Below are 22,291 nucleotides of genomic sequence, written 5' to 3'. Positions count from 1 at the left end.
CAAAAAAGGGCCTGATTTTGGTCCTCTATTTGCAACATTGCCATCAGCTGTGACCTTGGAAAAGTCAGTCCTGTTCTTTGCTCCTTTGCCTTCCTACCTGCAAAGCATCTTGAGAGCTGCTGCTTACATACTAGTGCTACCTGAAACCTACAAACTATTATTGTAACCTGCAATCTTTCATAATTAAATTTGATGGATGCAATTTTGATTTAGAACTCCGCATTTTAAGTCTTTCACATCTCAATAGAAGCATAGCTCTTATTTTCAAAGAAACACTTGAGTTATTTGTTGTTAAGCATACCAGACGTATCTGTTCCCCAGTAATATCTCTGTGATGTAGAATTTAATTTACTTTCCACCATTTTACTTTTAATTATTGCAAGACTCCCAAGCAATAAACTGAAGAAACATATTGATGGGACAAGCCTTTTAAATGATGGGACATAATAATAATTAATTACAAGTTAAAAGTCCCTAGCAGCACTTATTTGCTGTAAATACTGGCTGACTTTAAAAGCTGGAAAAGACTAGTATTGTGCAACAGTCAATTAATTAGATATATACTGCAGATACCTTTGTTAATGAATTTGATTATTAATAGAGCAACTCTCAGATTGAAACACTGACTCGAGTGTTAGCATCCACATCTTTTTTTTCCAAGGACAAATATATTAGCATGTACAGGCCACCTAATTATATAATTTTATTGCAAACTATTATTTTCTCTACTATCATGTAGTGTATACCATATGAGGAGTTCACATTTTTACACTTTTACGAACAGTGCTCAGCTAGGCGGAAAAACTTTAAATCATCCATAAAGGCAAACAATCTTTTGCATTTCTTTTCTCTGTTACCCATTTTTTTCTGTGGAACATGACAGAATTTTATTGTTAACTTGAATAGGAGAACAGGGTTGTAAAATAGCATGCCTGTCACAAGTAAATCAACAGAGTACCCTTCTTAAAACATATTATGAAAATGCTTAGCAAGTTTCCATTTTAATCCCAAGCATGCTCGGGAACTGGCAACTCCTTTTCAGAAGGAACATCTCCACAGGTAAAGAAGTTTTTTTTGTCAGTTTTGTGAAAGAGCTTTTAATTACCTGCTTTTAATTGAGTCTTGCACATACGCATTGGGAAACAATTTGTGAGGTTTACCGAGTCTACGGCATAGCTCACACATTAAATCATTCCTTTCTCTATTTACTTACCCCACCTACTGTCTTTGAGCCATGGTTTGTTGGTGGTGTTTTTTGTTGTTGTTTTGTGTTTTTTTTTTTTTTTCTTTTCAAGAAAAATGAAAAGCACAGAGATATGGTTTTCTGGTACCAGTGAAAGCAGCATGGGCCAGGGTTTAGGGCATGCAGTCAGAACAGGAAAACTGGATTTTCTTCTCAGCTGTAACTGATAAACAGTAGGAGACTGGGCAAGCCATGTCACCCTCTGTCTGGCATTTGCATCAGTGTGGAGACAAGTACATTTCCATTTCTGGTACAGTTTTCTGAGAAGTGGAAAAACACAAACTGCCATATAGGAATAAAATAGTGGGTGACTGCTTTGTAGAAGACCAAACACCACTCATGCTAAGATAAAATTAAGCATGCATTTTCTAGTTTGCTTCTATTTGCAAATTGGATTAACTTTAGTAAAATCCAGTAATTTCCAGTTGTGGTCACAACTTTCTGCAAAAAGAATGTGAAGGGAAGACAGATGACTAGATGCTTGAGAAAAAATGCAAATATTCGAATTGCAGCAGCACCCAGAGGTGCCAGGAAACACCAGCAGAAAACTGCCTCTGTTCTGATGCGATACTCTCAGTAGAAAGAATGGGGGACAAAAGGAGTAGCTCTAGTATTATTTATCTAATTAGTATCTTGGTTTGCTCTTTGTTTTATAAGACATGAAAACCTTTTTGTGGACAAGTCAGAGCACAGAATACACTAAGAATAAAGTGTTAAACATACTAAGGACCTGACTGCACTGGCTGCTACTGTGGGGTCCAATTTTTTCATGTCTGAGAAGGGTGACACTGCAGCAAGGAAGATTTTTGCTGCGTTGTTACCTCACTTAGTGTTTACCAGGATAAATCACTCGGAAATATATGTGATGCTAACTGCAAAATCATAGAATCGTTTAGGTTGGAAAAGACCTTTAAGATCATCCAGTCCAACCATTAACCTAACATTACCAAGCCCACCACTAAACCAATTAAGGGTAGAGTAGCAATTTCATGTTTCCTGGCTTGGTGGCTGGATTAAATGAACTGGTGATGTCTATTTCTGCAAGCAAAGCCACAGAAAACATTGACTATACACCCCTGACAGATCCTTCCTCCTGATCCTTAGGCTCTTGACCCTGTGAAATTCTGATACAAGGGAAGATTAAAACAACATATATATAAAACAAATGAGAGGAAAAACATCCACAAAGCTGGCACAAGAGTGTGGTACTAACTGTACAGGTATACCAGTCTCCTGAAGAATTGTATTTTAAAAATGGCTTTAATGCCTTATGAAAACTTTAAAGCAATCTCCTTTTTGGGGGGGGGGGGGTGTGGTGTGGGGGTGTGTAGAGGAATCCTACTGAAAGAGACAGAGGGAATCCTAATCATATTTCTTCTCAGTTCTTCTCCCTAGCCCTAACTAGTAACGGGTATTTGCATTGAAACAATCTCCTTTTTCTCCTTCATTCATTTGATCAGCTGCTTATCCCTCACCTGGAGCCGTAATCTCTTGTCTGTAGCTTCATAATCTTCTGCACTGCTAAAAGGATTAGGTATCCAGGTGAAGCATAAACAGCAGGAACAGATGATCACATAGGAAACAAATACTATTCTGACTTTTCAGATGTTGCTTTCCCCACTGGTAATTAATTAAAAAGAAACCCTAACCACCACCACCTCTTAGAAAGTAAAGAAGCAACCCTGCAAACATATAGAAGAAAAAAAGCCCCCAAAACTTAAGACATAGCTTTTTAAATAACTCTCCCCAGAATTAAAACTGCATGAAACTACAAAATGAATAGTGTATAAAAAGAGAGTAAGAAGATTAAAAAAAGACAGAGAGAGATTATTCTAATGCTTTAACAAAATTGCTACAATCTTTCCAATGCAAATATTTTCCATTCTGAAAATAGATGTCTTTTTCTCTGGGCTTTCTAAAAGAATGGCAAAGCTGAACTGGGGGTGGGAAGGTTACATTTTCTGCCTACAGTTTTCACTGGGCAAGATAGAATCTGCCTCTTTACAGCCCATGCTCATTTCTTTTATAAACTTACAGGGCATTTCTGGCATCTGGCTTTTTTTTTTTTTTTAAAGCCAGTACACCTACTGAAGTAAAGCAAGGTGTTGCCATAACCTTCCACCATGATTGAAAATCATTCTGATTACTCATGCTCATTAAAAATGTATGAGAGAAATGTTTGTAAAATTCAATATGCTTTTCAAAACTGTAAGATCTAAATCCAGCCAATTCATACCCTTTTGACACACCCTTTTCACCCGATATTTGAGTCTTTTCTTTTGTTATTTACCATTTCACTGTTTTCCTTCAACTAGACTTCTGACATTAAGCTCAAATACAGCCCTCGCTAACATACTGTACAACTGGCAAATGTTCAGAAATTGCTTTGATTGCCTAAATTTGTGAGAAAAGAAAAATTTATTGTGAAATGCCTTACGCTCTTTTATTAAGCCTGGATATACAATAACTTTTACAAAGGCAAAACAACAGCAGATGAATATGACTTTTTGATTATTCAGTTGTGCTTATATATGGGAATTGGGCAGTCTCTCTCTGAAGCAGACAGCATCACCTAGAAAACGAAGACACTGGAGAAGCAAAACAGAAAGTCAAGCTATTCAAAACCACATACATCTTCGTGATACCTCCCCTCTTCCCTTAAAGTGACTACCTGCTCCAATTTACTTATCTACCAGTATTGTCTGAAGTTTAACAAAGTGTTGATTCCTTCCCTATGAGTTAAATAGGCAATAGATCTGCTTCTCTCCATCACTAGCCTATGGAGATTTACAGTAAGTAAAGCAAGCAAGCTAAAACGTATTCCCAAGAAGTTTACCATCCATTTCATCAATTAGAATAGATTTCAGTGAGTCAGCAGACATAATAGATGGCGTAACGTTGTAAAGGTTTTAAAGGTCTGCAAAAATCCCAGTCAAATATAGATTGAGTTAGCACAGTTTTACTGATCTAACTGGTCCCTTCAGTACTCCTGCCAACAATATACAGGCCATGTCTAGAGAGCTGTCAAAAGACTTTAGCTGAGCAGACAAAAATGAACACCTGAGCCAGGGGAGCTGATATTTGCCTATGTCTCCATTTCTTCTGAACAGTTCTTTAAAATCTTACCATTTAGCAAAACCCACTGAAAAATAACACCCAAACGGATTCCAAATTTATCTGGCAGCCTTCTCTACTCCACTGTTACAGGCAACTTCAAGCACTCATTATCAGGCATAGATACAGCAGGGCATGAAATTGATAGCAAAAATTCAACAATGTAGTAATGGTTTAGGCAAGACTGAAGATGTGTGCTGATGATGTGGTGAGGACTGCTTCTGATGTTATACATGATCAGTACTTCAGTCTAAGGTTAAGCTGATTTCAACACAAAACCAACCTTCAACACAATAAATTGAATTGAATGCTGCAAATAATGCAAAAGGACACGCACTGGAGGATTTGTTTTTTCTTTTTCCTGTGAAAACAATACCAGCCTTCCAGGAGATGCATTCACTGCCTGGAGGCTTACAGGGAAAGTTACCCTACCTAAGCTATTTGTTGCGATCTAAAAGAAACCCTCAGCCTCAGCTGTGGTCAAAAGCACAGGAACCTTGGGGACAGCTGTGGGCAGGGTTTGCCACATGGGCAGCCGCAGTGCTGGGCTCATTCCCCTCGTGCCCTGGAGCAGCCTCAGGCCACTGACCTTCCAGAGTAAGCTGCAAAGCTCATCTCTTGCCCTGGATCGTGGAAATGGCAGAATGACTTAAAAGGCAAGAGCCGAGACTAAAAAAGCTACGATATGGAACAGGCTGCTTTTTTCCTCCTTCACATTTTTCATTACTTTAATCACAGGGTATACCAGAAAAGCCTAGAATCTAGGACAGGTGTTTTAAATGCCATACATAACTCCAACCAACTAAATATCTCAGAAAATTGGAACATCAGAACATCATCGGTGATTGCTCAGGAACTAATTAACAAGAAAGGACCAAAAAAAAAAAAAACCATCACTGAAAATGTGTATTTGACCAAGAATTGACTAAAAACCAAGGCGTGGAAAAGAGAGTAGGTGTGTGTTAATGGAATAGTCAACATTGGAAGGCTTCAAGCACCTAGGAAGGAGGCTAGGTTTTACTTTCTCAGACTGCCTTAAATAAAAATAAAAGTTACACAAATTTAGAGATCATTCTTAACTAAATATCTGGTCTGTTTTTGAGTAGCAAAGCTTTGAAATATTTATGTTTGAACACCACAGAGTTAAGGCTTCAGATTATAGAAAAGAAGAACTTAAATGAAGCTGGGCTTTATATTACATATTAATTGGTCAAAACAAAATTTGACATCTATGCTAAACCAAGAAAATGTTAAAGATGGATATGTCATATATGTGACCTGAAAAGTGCTGTTGCCCAAGCACTTACAAGTTGCTGAAAATAAGGGTTTTTAAAGGTTACAGCTTGGACATTTACATTTTTCTGAGTACACATACAGTTCTCTTAATGCTAGTTCACAACATTTAACAGCCGTATAAAGTTCAAGAACAAAGACTAGGTAAGGCAGTATTTCATAGCAAGCAGAACAGGCAGTCCTTAACAAAATTTTGATAACTTATTAATTGGAATAAAACAAAGAAAAAGAACTAAAATACACACGAGGAAAAAATAAAATTATAGCACAACAATTTGACTTGATATTCAACACTTGCACAGGATAAATTTAATAAAAGCTATCAGATTTATATTGCTAGAGAGTGGATATTCAGTATTCTTGAACATCAAGTAATCTTTCTTAGTAAAGGAGAAAGAAACATTGTTCCTATTGAATCTCAATTGATTTGTGCTACGTTGCTGCCGACACAGACAAGCACAACAGGGGAACAGCAAAGGGGAAAATGCTTATTTTATATATCTTAGGATAAAATGTGATCCACCGTCCATGAAAGCGCACGCTGTGTGTCTCAGCTAAAAATGCTTCTTGCAACAAACCAGCCTGGGCAGGTTTGGTGCCTTGGTGGATGTTCTGACACCTCTTAGTGCTGTTTGGGCATTGCCTCCTTTTGTTTTGGTGCACAATCAAGTAAGTTTGGCTCAGACACAGGTGGAAACAGAGAAACATGCATGCACAAGAAGGGAATAGGATGGATGAAAACAATGGAAGAAAAAGAGGGACAGGCAGTGGGGAAGGTAACAGGAAGTTCTCAAGGGTACAGAGTTACGATCTTTCCTCTTTGAGGAATAACTCCAACTCATATGCCAAAGTCTATTTAACTTTCCTCCCTGCCCTCAACTTTTTTTTTTTTTTCTTTAAATGTTGACAGACAACATGAGAGAAGGTTTTTATCATTTAATTCAGTTAGGTACCATTTCTGACTTGTCACCTTTGGTCAACAAATTCAGAAATATCCCCCTCATGCTTCACTCACAGTCTTGAGTGCAGTCCACAGTTTCAACAAAATTCTTTCTGTCTGGGTTAAACCAGTTTGTTTTCAACTTCTACCATTTTCCATCAACATTCATCACGCTGGAGGACTTTGAACGTCTACCTGTGTTCCACGCATAAGCGCATGGTGAAGGTATCATGGTCTGCATTGAAGCACTTGACTACCAAAACAGGGGCCTAGGTGTAGAGGTCAGGGGCTCGGTACCAGGGAAGCTTTAACGTTTCCAGTTACTCTATTTCATTTTTTTTTCCTCCTTTACTCTTTTAGTTATTCTAATTTCTCTATGTTTACTGTAAGTAGCATGTTAGGTTCTTAAAATCATTGTAATAGTGAAAGTAATATCCTGACTCTATATTAAATGGCATAACTATATGTCTGCCCTACAAGGCTTCCTAATTCTGACCAGCATAGCTTATTCTGAGAGCACACCAACAGGCTGCAAATGAGGTAAGAATATGTGCACTGAGAATGCTTTGTTAGCATGTAACAACAGTGATAGGTTTACACACAGACTGATCTTTTATTGAAGATTTAGGGAGATGTACTGGTAACATTTGAAGAAAGAACTACACAACTCAGAAATAAAAAAAAAGGAAAAAAGGGGGGGGTAAAAAAAAGAGGGGGTAAAAAAAAGAGGGGGTAAAAAAAAAGAGGGGGTAAAAAAAAAGAGGGGGTAAAAAAAAAGAGGGGGTGGGGTGGTGGAACTATACTGGCTTAGCAGGGACATGGAGTAGGTGAACGAAATAATCAATTTCCAGCATCTTGGAGCAAGGCACTGGAAAGCTGAATTTCTAGTTTATTATGTGAAGGTTATATTGCTTGTTAGCTCAAGTGTTTAAGCTCTTTTCTCTTTTAGTTCAAAAATGTTAAATTTTGTAATCCATCAATCCAACCATCTCAGAGTTGTTACTGAAGCTAGAAAACCTCAGAAGGCAAGGAAAAAAAATTAAAAACAAATTAATGTAGGAAGATGAGATAAATCAAGTAGTGAAGTCGAGAGTAAATTATCAAAATATCTTTTACTGAAAATGAGTAATTTTTTCTACTTCAAAGAAACCCATTAATTTTATTCCTCCCCACCCCATTCCTTAGCATGACTGTAGTTCAAGCAGCATAATAAAAAAACAGGCTTATTAAGATTTGAAATGTGTTTAACTCTCACCATTATTACCACAGTCCTTCAAATTTTAATTTTAAAATATATATAAATCAGGAGACTATAAAAGGGTTTGCACTTGACAATAATTAAGAGGAAAAACTTAGTTATAACTGACAAACTGTAAGCAAAATGGAGCCAGAAAATAAATGGCATGAGTTGGATTTGGCAATCATTGACAGTACTGTGACTGCTTTCATTGATCTTAAATGAGATTTTGGAGGGTTCCTTACAGAGTAATTCTAGCTTTTTTTTCAAAAGACAATATATAGGAAGTCCAGTATGATTTAATGTAAGTCAAGCAGAGTGATTTCTTGAATATCTGTACTTCACTTCTATGTGATACTGAGCTCCCCAGTCCTGATTAAAAAGGAAAACAAAACAAAAAGCATACAATGTATACTCAACTTTAAGGCTTTTATCTCACTGGCATCCCTTGGTTAAGCAAATGCTTAAAATTGTTTTCTAGACTGGCCAAATTGAAGTCATGGGGCATGGCAGCACCTCGTTGACATGCAGCGTGCAACATGTGAATCATTTTGCAGTGGCTTATACCGCATGTAGACTTCTTTATTTTGCTTTTTCACTTCAGCATGATCCTGTGCATCTCTCTCCCCTTTCCTCTCCTGAAGTAATTACCAGATGAGAAAGCAAGAACAAGTTCCTTAGGTGAAGGCTGCATTATGCTAAAAGGAACGTCCAAGGCACTGCCATTCCTGAAAGCAAGTATCTGAGTGCACAAAGATCCCACAGCCAAAACACACCACAACACAGACAGACTCGGGAAAGTTAGCCGTAGTGGTTATCAAACATTACGAGATAAGAGGCACAACACTTTCAGTGATTTCTGTGGAGAGAGCTTGTGGAGAGAACTTGCAATAAAATAACTGGGTATGTAACAACACAGCAGATTGGTGACACAGCAAAAGTGCTAAGAATGGTGAAAGCAAAGTAATCAAAAAGATGTAACAGTTTGCCAATCATTATCAGCTCTTATTAGATGATTATTATTTGACTGATATATATATAACAGGATCTGTAGGAACCCAAATTCTGTTTCATAATCCATATGCAGTTTGAAGAGGTAGGCAGAATTTTAGCACCAATTTACAATATTTAAACCCTTCTGCAAATTTAGTATACTGAGTCTTGAATCCTGCCTTCAACTTCATGTAATTCTGATCCTAAGGTATCAGAGTTACAGTAATTACTTCTCTGTATTACAAAGACAAATCGACAGCCTTAGGAGGAAACATAATTCCCACTGACCTGGAATTTGTGATCCCAGAACTTTCCGTGCACCACCACCACGTGCCCCTTTGAGACAACATGGATGTGCAGGTGGGCTACAGGACAGCCCTGAAGAGGGGAGGACAGGGGATGCAGACACGAAAGGGCCAGGTATTGCAGATCACAGAACAAAAATCAATGCTTTAGTATCACTTGTACTTCAGGTAATGGCATTGCTAAGCTAGAGATGTAAACTAGCTACACATGCGAGTCAAGCTGTGTCACCTGGGAGCCAAATGGGTGGCTGAGGCCAATAGAGGGGAAGGAGCCCAGCTTCCAAATCGCTCAGCACCTGAGGCAAAACCTTGGCTGCCCACCTCTCTGACAGGTACCCTGACCCACAGAAAGAGAAATACCTCAGGCACACGGGCTGCCCTGTTGCATTAAATACTGCTTTGTTGGCACATGTGACCAACAATTTTGGGGGGACTAGAAATCGTACCCCAGATATCTCATGTCTCACATGCGTGTACTAATCACTAGGGCAGAGAATCACATGTTTTTCTGAACCAACAAGCATTTGGGTCCACCAACCTCACCACTGCTCTGTAAGAGGATGGTCATTTTACACCTAGGTCCATATCCACTAAGACCTCTAAAACCCACGACTGGACCCTTGGCAAAACTAGTCCATCAGTTCTGTTCTGTTCTTCAGCTGTTTCAAAATTAATCTTGTATTTTAGGTCAAATGAAGTGTTTCAAGTACTAAAAAACAACGTGTTTTACTTTGGTAACAACAAATGAAAACTGTTAATATAATCCTTAAATATTTGTACATTATCAGCCTGATGAATAACCCAATAAATTCAATTATTCACCCAGAGAGGAGATGCTTAGACAGAGAAATCCATTTTAGTTATTGCTGGATTTTTATGAAAACTGAAGGATGATTTTTCCTGGAGGACTGGAATGAGAATGACAGCTTTTGCTTATCCCTCTTAATTTTTCAAGACAAATTTGTTTAAGCTTTAATGGAAGTTAAACTGTATTTATAAATAATTTTTGCTTTCTGTGGTATCAGCTGAATATATAAACAGGGATTGCTCTATAAGCAACAAATATACTTGAAGGCAGTATTTCCTAACTCCTACATTGTAATCTATACTCAGCAAGGCCAGAACCTGACACTGTGCTGGAGAAGTTTGTGTCTGAGATTCCTTGCAATAACAGTAAGCATGAATTACTGAACTGCTGTTATTCAGCCAATGTGCCTCTGTAAGCATCAGATTCATGGGACCACTGTAACCATCCCAGTGTACTGACCTCTCTGTGAGATTTTCCAATGGAAAATAATACTAACTTTTCCTCCCACAGGTCCTTCCATAATCTTGATTTTGGCCCTGGCACAGGGCTACAACCGTTTACATAGGCTTTGGATTAACAAAGATGTTTGGATAACCTCGATGATTTAGTTTATATTTAAATGAAGGTAATTTTTGCTTATGTTGACTCATATTTGGACATAAAGGTATATTTGGTTTCAATACAGTGCATAGATATCTACAGTAGGCACATTCAGCATATTTACATAGAAAAAAAAGTTAATCAGGGAAATAAAGCAAGGTGTCATATGCAGTGCCAGAGAACACACTAACTATATATCCTAGTATAAGCAGCAAACACATCCTTTGAATAGAATAACTTTATATTTACTGGTACACATCACAGCTTTCCTGGAGTTACCAAAGATCACATGCGCTGGCCATGTAGAAGACCAACCTGTTGCCCCTGCACCAGTTCAAGCTGTGCCAATGCAAGGCCAGGGAAGAGAAGGCAGAAAGCTTGCAGCCTTGGAAATACCCTGCATTCTCCTCTGCCATGACCCACCTGCGCTGCCTTTGCCTGGAATGGGCTGGGACAGCGGGGTGACAGTGCCTAGCACAGCCTTCGTGACCTCCTTGTGCTGGGACGCTATCTTCCTCTCAAGCACTTAAAACCGCTAGAATATTGCAACACAAGAAAATATACCCACATTTCTTCTCACCTGTCAGTTGCCAGCAGGGGTGAGGAAGGATGTTCATTTTTCCCATGACTCCACAACAGTTCTTCCCATGTGACTACTGGCATAATCTTCACCCTGCAGCCACCTGATGCCTGGGCAATGTGTGCTTCCAGTGAGCAGGTATGGGGAGCACCAGCAGGTCTCACTTACCTACTCCAGAAATACACTTTTGCCCACCTCTGGACCTAAGAGTGGCTGTGCACGGCTAGCCAGGCAAGAACCGATTGGCTCTGAAGCTCCAACTCGGGAGCTGCTGCAAAGAGGGCTGACATGGTGAATACCACAGCATAATCTTTTATGGACATCATTTTATACCTTTGATGTACCTTTAATGTATGACAAGGTACCCTACCTAATTACTCCATTTACTAGAGCATGCAACATTAGAGCACAATGATAAAATGCAGCAGAAAATAACCAAATTAAACTATGTGAAGGGCATCAAGGGCAGTACTCATCCCATCAAACTTACAGGTGGGCTCTTCGTGACTGCAGTTAAATATGGAGGACTTTAGTAAGAGAAAAGCTTTGCAAGATCTGGAAGGAGTGAATCCTTGTATCAGCAAAGTACTGTAACGTATCTCCTGAAATACATCCTCTATGTGACAGATCCCTATCTGTAAATTGGGACAGTATCACTTTTACTTCTCCTGTGCTTTTGTTGGGGACACAAATCATCCCCCACGATCCTTTATGTGAACGTAATGTTTGTGGCACCAGGAACCACCAACCTCAGTGAGGACTGAGAACCAATTCCTGATTTTGAGTTTATGGCTGTACAGATGGGAATGGCAACCCTCAGGTGCAGCAGACTGGAAATGAAACAGAGAGTCTTGAGGGGATAGGGGGAGTTAACTGTTTCACTATGTGCTGCTAAACAGTAATAAAAAAAAAAAAAAACCAACCAAACCAAACCCAAACCAAACAAAAACCTCACCAAAACCCCCCCCCCCCCCAAACCATAAAACTTGTTAACTTTTAAAAATCTTCTGGCACATGAAGACAAAGTAATCTCAGCTAAAAGACCCCTCCCAAATCAAACTACAACTGCCATCCAAATATTCTGTTGGTAATGATTTTGTGCACTGAAATGTTACATATATTGCTTCAATTTCTAAATCTGCATTTCAGATGAAAAAGTGCAAAATAAGGTTTAGCAAATTAGATATTAAAGATTTTTCTACTGACTGCAGTTTCTGTTACATTAGACAAGCACATTATTTGCCTTTGCAGGCAGAAGAACAATGGCTAAAGGCTGTTATTATGCCATAATGGCTACATTAAGATAACTGTAAAAATAATTGTAGATTCACATCATCAGTTCTGTGTAAATATTTTCAGAAACATTTCTGTATCTTTAATTTGCACTGTTACATAAAGAACAGAGCTTAAGCCAAGGAATATGGATTGATAATAGTAAAGTCTTACAAATTCAGAAAGAATAGTACTGGCTTATTCCACTACATCTACATTAGCAAATATCTAAGGAACAGACCGAAGTGGCTGCTGCCGAGTTCCTCACACTGCTACTACATGTGGTTTGGGCAGTATACTATAGATTAGATGCAGTCTCATCTCCAATACTGAAAAGTCTAACCTCCATGTGCAATTTGAAGCTTCCCGATAGGAAGATTTATTAGATGCATGTGGGAAGTCCTTGCAGTGGGTCGAGGCCATGCACGGATAACTGGGGTGTAAACAAATTACACACCAAGAGGCATTTGGAGTGCTTTTGGAGAAGAGACTGTCGTTTAGTTCCACCTCTAAGAAATCGACATTTTTGTCCCAAAACTGCTTTGCGAACCGAGTTAGCACGTGGTAAGTGGAGACCATCAGGGGACTCGCTTCAAAACTGCGTATTACTTCTCTGATCCGAATCACTGTTGTAGACACAGACTTGCAGAGATATCAAACCATTTCCAGCACGTTTATCTTTCTGAACTCTACTACCACTTTTTTGTTATCACTTCTAAGAGGTTCAGGCCTTTTAGGTAACACTTCTAGAAAAATGTCATGTAGTATTATTACACATCACTTGGTTAATTAAGCAGTATAATTTGTGGAAATATTGTGCAGCAGTAGGTTGCTGTTGCTAATGATGCGACTTAGAGATGCAGAAAAGAAACAGAAGTGGGCACAAAATACAGCAGAATGTGTGCATAAAAAATAAAGCCCAATTACTCGAGTTTCTGTGACCAAGAGATACATCAACAGAAGATTTAAAAGCAAGAGAAACAGCTTCACTGAAGATACCTACCAGATACATCTGGATACTTATTCCCTCCCTGCTCCACATGGATTCCTCTATCATGTGCAGTCCACCCCCAAGCAAGCCTGGCTTCCCCATAAGCAGGATTATCACATAGGTACCTGCTGCTGGCTGCTTGCATCTTCTGCAAGCAGCGGTCACTGAGAAAGACAGGATGAGCACCCAATCGATTACAGAAAGAACTGGAAGAGAGTTAATAAACAGTAAATACTGTATGTTTGTGTGTTTGAGGTTTCATGTCCTTGTTTGCCTTGGCCATCCTGTCATCTGATTTCTTGACATTGTGCTTGTAACCCCTTGAGCATATGCAGTACCTACGTGCTGGTATGGATATGACTGAACCCCTTGGAAGAGATGGGAAGAGGGTGGATTTGATCGTACCAATCCAGCAGGCTGCAGCAGGATTCACATCACAGCAGAACTCTTCCACTGGGCATAAAGGAAGCCTCAGCAGGTGATGCGTCTGCACAAGCCCTTCACACCTTCATACTTTCTTTTGCTTCCTCCAGTGCAAAAAGCTGTACCTGGTGAGTTGGGGAGTGATTCTCTCAAATCTTGGGCAAGTCATCTGCCACCTACCAGCTTTTCAGAGTAGAGATGTACGGGGCACAAAGGAAACAGAGTTCGAAATGTATGCAAGGACATGCTTGGACTTACCATTTTTCCTCATGGGAAAAATTCCCTACCAGCAACATGCAAGCATTGCTCAGCAGACGACACGAAGGAGTAAATTTAAGAAGCTGAAGATGGTTCATTTGCACATCTCTGACTGCAGCTTACATCTGCACTGTCATAGTAATTGCTGTGAGAGCAATGGCTGAAATGTTACTACTAATCCCTTCCGGTCAGGGACAGCCCTGAAAAGGAGGCACCAAACCAGGGTGACAGAATCTGTAAAATCTGGGGAAGTTAGAAGTTAGAAGCCGGGCTCCTTGTGACCTTTAAGGATAAAGTAAAACACAGGCCAATACATTTATTTGTGCTGCAGCCCTTCCTGCCTCCAAGCACCCGAGAGATGTAGTCTTAATAGATCTTTTGATGGGCCAAAGCCCTTGCAAATACCTGCATCAACATACCCACCTTGTTGGGTGGTGAGAGCCAGAGAAATAGGAAGGGATAAGGACACTAGGGCTGCTCAGAAGGTCTGTATGGTTTGATACAACAGACAGAAAATAGCTAGAGGCATGCAGGACTAAGCGAGGTGGCAGGACTCTGTAGGGAGCGCAAGCACACCAGACACCTGCCTACATTGTCCAAAATAAAGAGGAAGATTCGCAAGCTCTGTTCAGGAAAAAGCAAAAACAGACAAGACAGGTTGAAAGCTATGCCTGGCATCAAAGCATATCATGGCGTGAAACCCATCAAGGCTGTTAATACTAAAGGTCAGTATATTTAATTAGTCAGAGGAACATCTACCTATGAGTTACCGCCAAGGAAACATCAGCAAGTATCTTTCATGTTTAAACAACCTTGCACAGTGTTTTACATAACACTGTTTGTATCACCACTCTAGTTTAAACGGGACTATTACAATCAACCACCACAGTAAGTACGCACTGCAAGGCAAGAATTTCCTGATGAGAGCTTCTATAGCAGCAGCAGATGCATAACTCTGGGATATTTGCTCCTTTCATATTTTGTACCAGAACTAACATAAAGATTTCCAAAAGAGAGTAACCCTGTTTGTGCAGTGATGGAAGATGAGGACTCTCCTCTCTCCACTCCATCAGTACCTAAATCCAACAGAGAACTGGATTATTAGATTTTTTTTCTTTTTTTTGGTGTCGATATGAGAATAGCTGTCCCTAGTTAATTTCTAGCTATATGTCAATACTTTTTTATGTTCCCTTTAATGTGTGTATGTGCATTTGGTGATAGCATTTCTATGGATGCATTAACCACCAGTGACACCTTGTGCTTACTACATCCCCAGGAAAGATTAAAAAAAAAAAAAAAAAAGAAAAAAGGAAAAAGAAGGAAAAAAGCTAAAATCACATTAAATATATCTGATTTTTTCATTATCACTTCCTACCAGCTATCCCCAGTTAGGCAAACCATGTTCAACTTGTTTTAAAATACTTAATCACATTACTGAATGATTCTTTGGGGATTTAAAAAAAACCAAAACAAAAACCCAGGTCATGTCCATGAAGGACATGTGGCCACTGTGTTAATCCATGAATATGATGTACTGTATTACACTTGTCCAGTAGGTTTGAGGAACAGGGGCTGGCAGATCCAGGAGGTTACTGAAAACTAGAAAGAAGAATTAGTTCTGTGTAACAGCAGGCTGTTACACAGCACAACTAGAAAAAACACATACATATTGGATGCGGCATAGTCACCCCCCAACAAGTTGCAGGAAGACTGTGACATCAATTATAAAGAGCCCATCTTCCAGCTAGGGTTATGTATTTTGGCGGCCTTATGCCCTTAAAGAGAGGTATATTCCTGCCAAATCAGTTTTCCAGTCCAATTCATCACGTGGCATCACCAGCACTTGTGCAAGGACCACCACTGGGACAGCTTAACCCCCCTGGGAAAGAAGATGCTGAGGCCAGCACCCTGACCAAATCACTGCCTGCCAACCCTCCCCAGCAGGCACCAGCTAGAAGTTACGCAGCTGATCTGAATTTTAGAAATCAAAGACCACCTACAGAAAGCTAACTCTATAGCCCCTATCCCTTTACATGCTCCTAAAAAAAAAAAAAAAAATTTTTTTTTGAAGAACAGTACAGGGATTCACTTGTGCAATGAATTTAATGAAAGCCCCCTCCAACACAGCTGCTTACACTAATAATGTTAAAGCTGTTAGTGTCCATGCTTTGCACGCAATGCAAGCGTTGATTTTGCTTAGTATTCTTATTTTTATAGAACTGTTCTGGGAGGGTTTTTGACAAATATCTTTCTATGAAAATGCTCACTTGTCATAATCCAATATTTTTCATGAAAACATCCCATATTTGAAATCTTGGAATATTTTTTGCCTTGGGAAAATAGTTTTCTGCACAAAACACTGTCCTGTATGTCACACAGCCCTTCTGCTCCATTTCCAGCCCTTCTGCTCTATTTCATAAAGTGATCAACACTAGTTCCTTCAGATAAACAATCCTGGATAGAAAAATACATTTCAGTTTTTGGACATGATGTGTTTACATAATTGGCTTTCTCATAGTAGTCTAAAGATGTGCTTTTTTTTGCTGCCAGACAGGGTTTGCTTTTTTGTGACAAAAACATGCCACAGTCAAAGATTTACAATGATTAGTGAGATTGCAAAGGCATGAATTTAAGTGGCATTTAACAAAACCACCAAACATCTTAAGCCTCCCTTCTTATCCCTACCCTAGAAACCCTCAAACCAAAGCTAACCCCAACTTATTACTGAAGACTGAAAACTGTGATTGCCTCAAACATTCATAACTAGTATTTACACAGGTTACAGAATACAGAAAGACTCAAAGAAAATGTTGAGTTTGGTCTAATACCACTGTAATGAACAGAGGAAAAAAATCCCAACAGAAGCAACAGTCAATACATGAAAGGAGCTTTGTACAAAAGTAATGGTTAAAATTTCCTACATTTTAAAGATTAGGTTTTCATTTCAGTTAATCTTCCATATCTTTACTGTACCAAAGGGTAGTGTTTTGATATGTTTTTTTTTTTCTCTAATAGTGAATAAACTTTTATGAAGGAATTTACATTAAAAATCACTCACCTTTTGAAGCAGAGAAATATTTTTACACTTTTCTACAGGAATAAACATGTGCTAGCAAGTCAAGACTACTTCAAAAGAACCGGTCCAAGAATTTTTAGCATGAAATAGACTTTGCCTGATCATTCACAAAGGTGATACTTGAACAGCAGGATAATTAATCTACTCCAGTTATCTTGCTCTACAACTCATGTAGATGCAAGATACTCAGTACTTTGCAAAAGGCAACTAAGCAAGGTTGGGATTTACCCCCTACGTTTCCTTTCAAATTACTTTAAAATGACTTCAACTGACTTCACCTACTTTCCTCTTGCAAGCCAATTTCCTTCTGAGGTGGACAGCTGTCCTGGTTTCGGCTGGGATAGAGTTAATTTTCTTCCTAGTAGCAGGCACAGTGCTGTGTTTTGGATTTAGTAGGAGAAGAATGCTGATAATACACTGATGGTTTAGTTGTTGCTAAGTACTGCTTATGCTAGGCAAGGACTTCTCAGCTTCCCATGCTCTGCCAGGTGCACAAGAAACTGGGAGCGGGCACAGCCAGAATAGTTGATCCAAAACGGCCAAAGGGCTATTCCATACCACATGACATCATGCTCAGTATAGAAACTGGGGGGGGGTTGGCTGGAGAGCAGCGATCGCTGCTCGGGAACTGGCTGGGTATCTGTTGGTGGGTGGTGAGCAATTGCATTGTGCATCACTTGCTTTGTATATTGTTATTATCGTTATTATACTACTACTACTATTATTATTATTTACCTTATTTCAATTAATAAACTGTTCTTATCTCAACCCAGGAGTTTTGCTCACTCTTACTCCTCCGATTCTCTCCCCCATCCCATCGGGGTAGGGGGAGTGAGTGAGCGGCTGCGTGGTGCTTAGTTGCTGGCTGGGGCTAAACCACAACAACAGCTCACTCAGTTTTTAGGGGAGATGGTGGGTTGATCCCAGCAAACAGCCAAACACCCTCACAAGCTGCTCACTCACTCCCCTCTCCTCCAGGAAGAAGAGAAAATAGAAGCAAGGTGAGAACGCTTGTGGACTGAGATAATGACAGTTTAACAGGGAAAGGAAAAGGTGCATGTGCAAGCAAAACAGAAATAGGAATCCATTATGACTTCCCATCAGCAGGCAGATGCCCAGCTACTTCCTGGCAAGGGGTGAGTGGGGGCAGAGTAGGAAACAGAAAGGTTTCACACTGTGCAAGCACCGTTCAGCAACGGCCAAAACATTCATATGTTATCAACACTGTTTTAGGCACAAACCCAAAACAAAGCACCATAGGGCTCCTATGAAGAACTTCAACTCGATCCCAGCCAGACCCAGTACAGCAGGACAGCTAGCTGCTTGCCCCCAATCCCTCTCTTCAGTAAAGAGAATAGAAAATAGACCAGAGTTGGTTGCTTTTCTACAAAAGACTCAAGCAGACCACTGGAAAGTGGTAGAACAAAAAATTACTACAGGGACAACACTACAGTATTACAGCATTTGCAGCTTAGGTTCTTCAGTGTTTGCAGGCATACCTTTCTTCCTCAATGCACTGTCTATTTTGTCATAAACCTTATACCCTGAGCAAAGACTGAATATTCAACACATTACATTTACCTCATCCTGTCATAGAGTGTCCTTGTTCTATACATTTGAATTGTGATTTGTGAGGCACAGTCAGAAGAAACAAGCAAGTTTAGAGGGAGTTTCCTTCTAGCTTTTAACAATGCTGAAGATTATCTTGGGGTCAAATGTCATGGGTGATTAGTGTTGCATCAATTTTAATTCTTTCCTAATATTTTGAAAAATTATTGTCTTTATCTTAACTTTAGAAGATGGTTTTCAGAACTAGTTCAATTAAACACTTAGATCTTTTTTCAGGGTTCAGAATAGCTTTGTAAATATGCAAAAATATCAGCTGAGACCTATTACTTCAATGTCGGCAAGTTCTTACATTTTCTCCCAATTCATTTTAGGCTTTAATTTACCATGAATATCTGAGAGTTATTTATATTTAAAGGGTACATGTTGTACTCACAGGCATGAAAAATATAATTTGTCTCATCTAATGAGTCATAATTAGCTTTTGTTTTTACCTTTCCATAAGCAGAATATTTTTAAAGTATTCAACTGGAGTTATTTTTACCCAACAATTTATATAATTCTTTTTAATAAGAGCAGTCATATGTCAGCCCATCACTATTACTGCAACTTATTTTCAGATAAAACAAAAATTGAAAAGCCTACATAAAGGAAACAGTGCAAGAAGAAAAAAAAAAATTCTCTCTCTAAATAAAGGCAAACATGACCAAAAGTTTCGGGTTTTCTTTTTTTCAAATGCTCATGAAACTTTCAGAAAGATGTTGTTTCTCCCCTCAAGAATTTGAATACAACTCGAAATAATCTGGAAATCTAGAGAGAGATAAAACATACGTTTGGCATAAGAGACAGTTTTCCATTACTGCAAATAACCCACACCCTCAACCCCTTCAAAACACTTGCACCATATACTATGAGGTGTGAAACCACACACATGTGCAGAGTCTTCTTTGGCAGAAAAGTTCCTGTTAATTCATAGGAAGATGCCAATTAAGGCTGATTTTTATGAAACTGGGATCCTAGCTAAGGTATGATGTATGAAAATATGTAACATACTGCTTCATCTCTGTAGCAGTTCTACAAAGACAACATGCCCAGTTTGGAAATATTAGTCAATGTGGAAACTCTTAAATGCTGACTACTTAAATTACTCCGAAAGTTAAATTATGCAGCAGAAAACGGACAGACCTCAACATATCCAGAACAGAATATCCACATTCAAAGTTAAAGGAAACAATTTCTGCTGTTCATTCAGTCAACCCTCACCCTTCACTACTTAACTAGGAAAGTTATTTTTGAGCTCTGAGAAGGGAGAAGGGAGAGTTTTAAATAAAGAGGAAGTTCTTTCCTTAATCACTAACGAGCAGTTAAGAACCTGGAGTCATGAAAAAAATGGGGAAACAAACTTCAAGCTGCTTAAAACATCATTTGAAAGCAGAACTGTGACTGACAGATTAATATGGAAAAATATCACCTTCCATTATGCCCAAGTACTATACAATTGCTTACCTAGTCTGGTATCTCACTGTTCATACAGCTGGTCTCCCTTTGTCAGCGGATTAGCTACATCACATTCCTGTCTTTCACAGCACATGGTTAACAAACTCTTTACTAATCTGAATATAATGAGCAAGACAAATTTCATAGGACAAAAAAACCAAACAGAAAGGTCAAACATTTTTTCCACTAAAATCTGTTTTCCAGACGTACTCACCAAGCTGACATAACCACTCCATTCTTCATCTTCAAAATAAGCCTCAGGACAGTAAGACTTGAATAGTGCGAGGTGGAGAAAACAACAAGGAAATCAAAACTTCCTGCCCATAGAATATGCCACCCTAGTGGATACCTGCCTGTTATCATAAGAATCACCTGGGCTGGAGAAGAACTTTAATTATTCAGTACACAGAATTATTCCACACACACGATGCAAGATGGAGGGAAGGTCAGTCTGAATCTTTACATAAACCAGCAGGTGAGGACAAACATGAGTTCTCACTGACTGTCAGAGAGACTGTGGAGCAATAATTTCTGGGGCCAGAGCTACCAAGAATTACAGTACTCTTTCAGGTGACCGGGAAGTATATATTTTTAAGTGTGGACATATAAATCCTTATCAGTCCTTTACACTAAGAGAAGTTACCTTTAAAGAGAGTTCTTCCACGACGTCTAAATCTCTGGAGAGCTTTGTGTCCAGGTACACAGCACCATGGACCGCTTAATCTACTTCTGCGACAGAGCTATACTATCATATGTGACTAAAGCGCGCTGATTTGAGGTGCACCCAAGCAAGAAAGCTCTGGAGCTCATTTGCTCCTCGGAATTATCTGAGGCTTTCAACCAGTCATGGTTACCGGCAGTTAAAAGACTCAGTGCATAATGGTAAGGAGGGACCTTGTTTGAAGTCTTGCAATTTGAGCGTGATGCTAGACAGAAGGTGAAACGACAGTAGCTGAATTCCTCTTCATAATCCATCAGAATACAAAGAGCAGGAGGAAGAAATTGTCTTTCCATGGGTATTGGAAGGGAAAATTTTCCAGCCTCACAAGACAGGTAGGAGCACACCCACCATTAGCATGTAGACATGGACTCCAAAAAAAAAAGCCCTGATTATTATGTTTCCTATATTTACATGTTCATCTTGCAAATCCTGTAGTCTGCTTTTATTAATCTATCATTACATAAAAAAAATGTGCATAGAACAAACATTCTACCAATCTCATTAGCATGTTTCTGACCAAAATAAGTTCCTGATTTCAAGATGAAGCAAAATCTAATACTCTCCTCTAATGTTAAGACTACAGTACAATCCTTTTACAGTACAACCAATGAAACCATATATGCATTTGTTTTATCCTCCTCAGAGTTTATTTTGCATGTAATTTTACACAGTTTATACTTCACATCATACATTTATTCCTTCTCTTGAAAAAAAGGTTTGACACAGACACTTGCCTTGCATTACATTTTGAAACCTGGAACTGGTGCCAGTAAAAAAAAACCAAACCACCCTATAAAACATATTAGATCAATACAATGTAAATATAACATGTATTAGAAGTTGCTCGTTATTTCACTACAAGGAAAACAATCTGGTGGTGGTGGGGGGGGGGGGGGGAAGATAATCAGTTCCAGTTGCTAAAACAGTTCAGTGTATTTTCTTTAAAGTCTTAATGTAATGGGAATGCTTTTTATTAGCCCACTACCAAACAATAATCAAACTGGTGTAGAGGGAAATGAAGCATGATCCTAAACAGTATTATGGTACTCAACTGCAATATAAAATTCTCTGTCATACAGAACATAGCAGACTGGGGATGTTCATAAAGTCCTTTCAGTATGAACTCTACAAAAGACTGTTTTCTATCATGCTGCATTATTCCATCATATCCCTTATTTTAAGTAGGCCAGAAGTAAGCATTCCAAGAACTGTGAATAGATTTTCAGTGTTGGCACAACTATTCAGTAATTTACACAATAGTCCACATAAGAAACTGGGTGAAATTATGACTTGGAAATGGTCACGGACATCTTTCTCTTTGGCTACTTTAAAACTTAGAAAATTCAGATTTGTACAAAAGACATTCGTTTCAGA

This window comes from Pelecanus crispus, chromosome 1 (assembly GCF_030463565.1).
Source record: "Pelecanus crispus isolate bPelCri1 chromosome 1, bPelCri1.pri, whole genome shotgun sequence".
In the NCBI taxonomy this organism is placed as follows: Eukaryota; Metazoa; Chordata; class Aves; order Pelecaniformes; family Pelecanidae; genus Pelecanus; species Pelecanus crispus.
Note: the sequence above shows the minus strand (reverse complement) of the source record.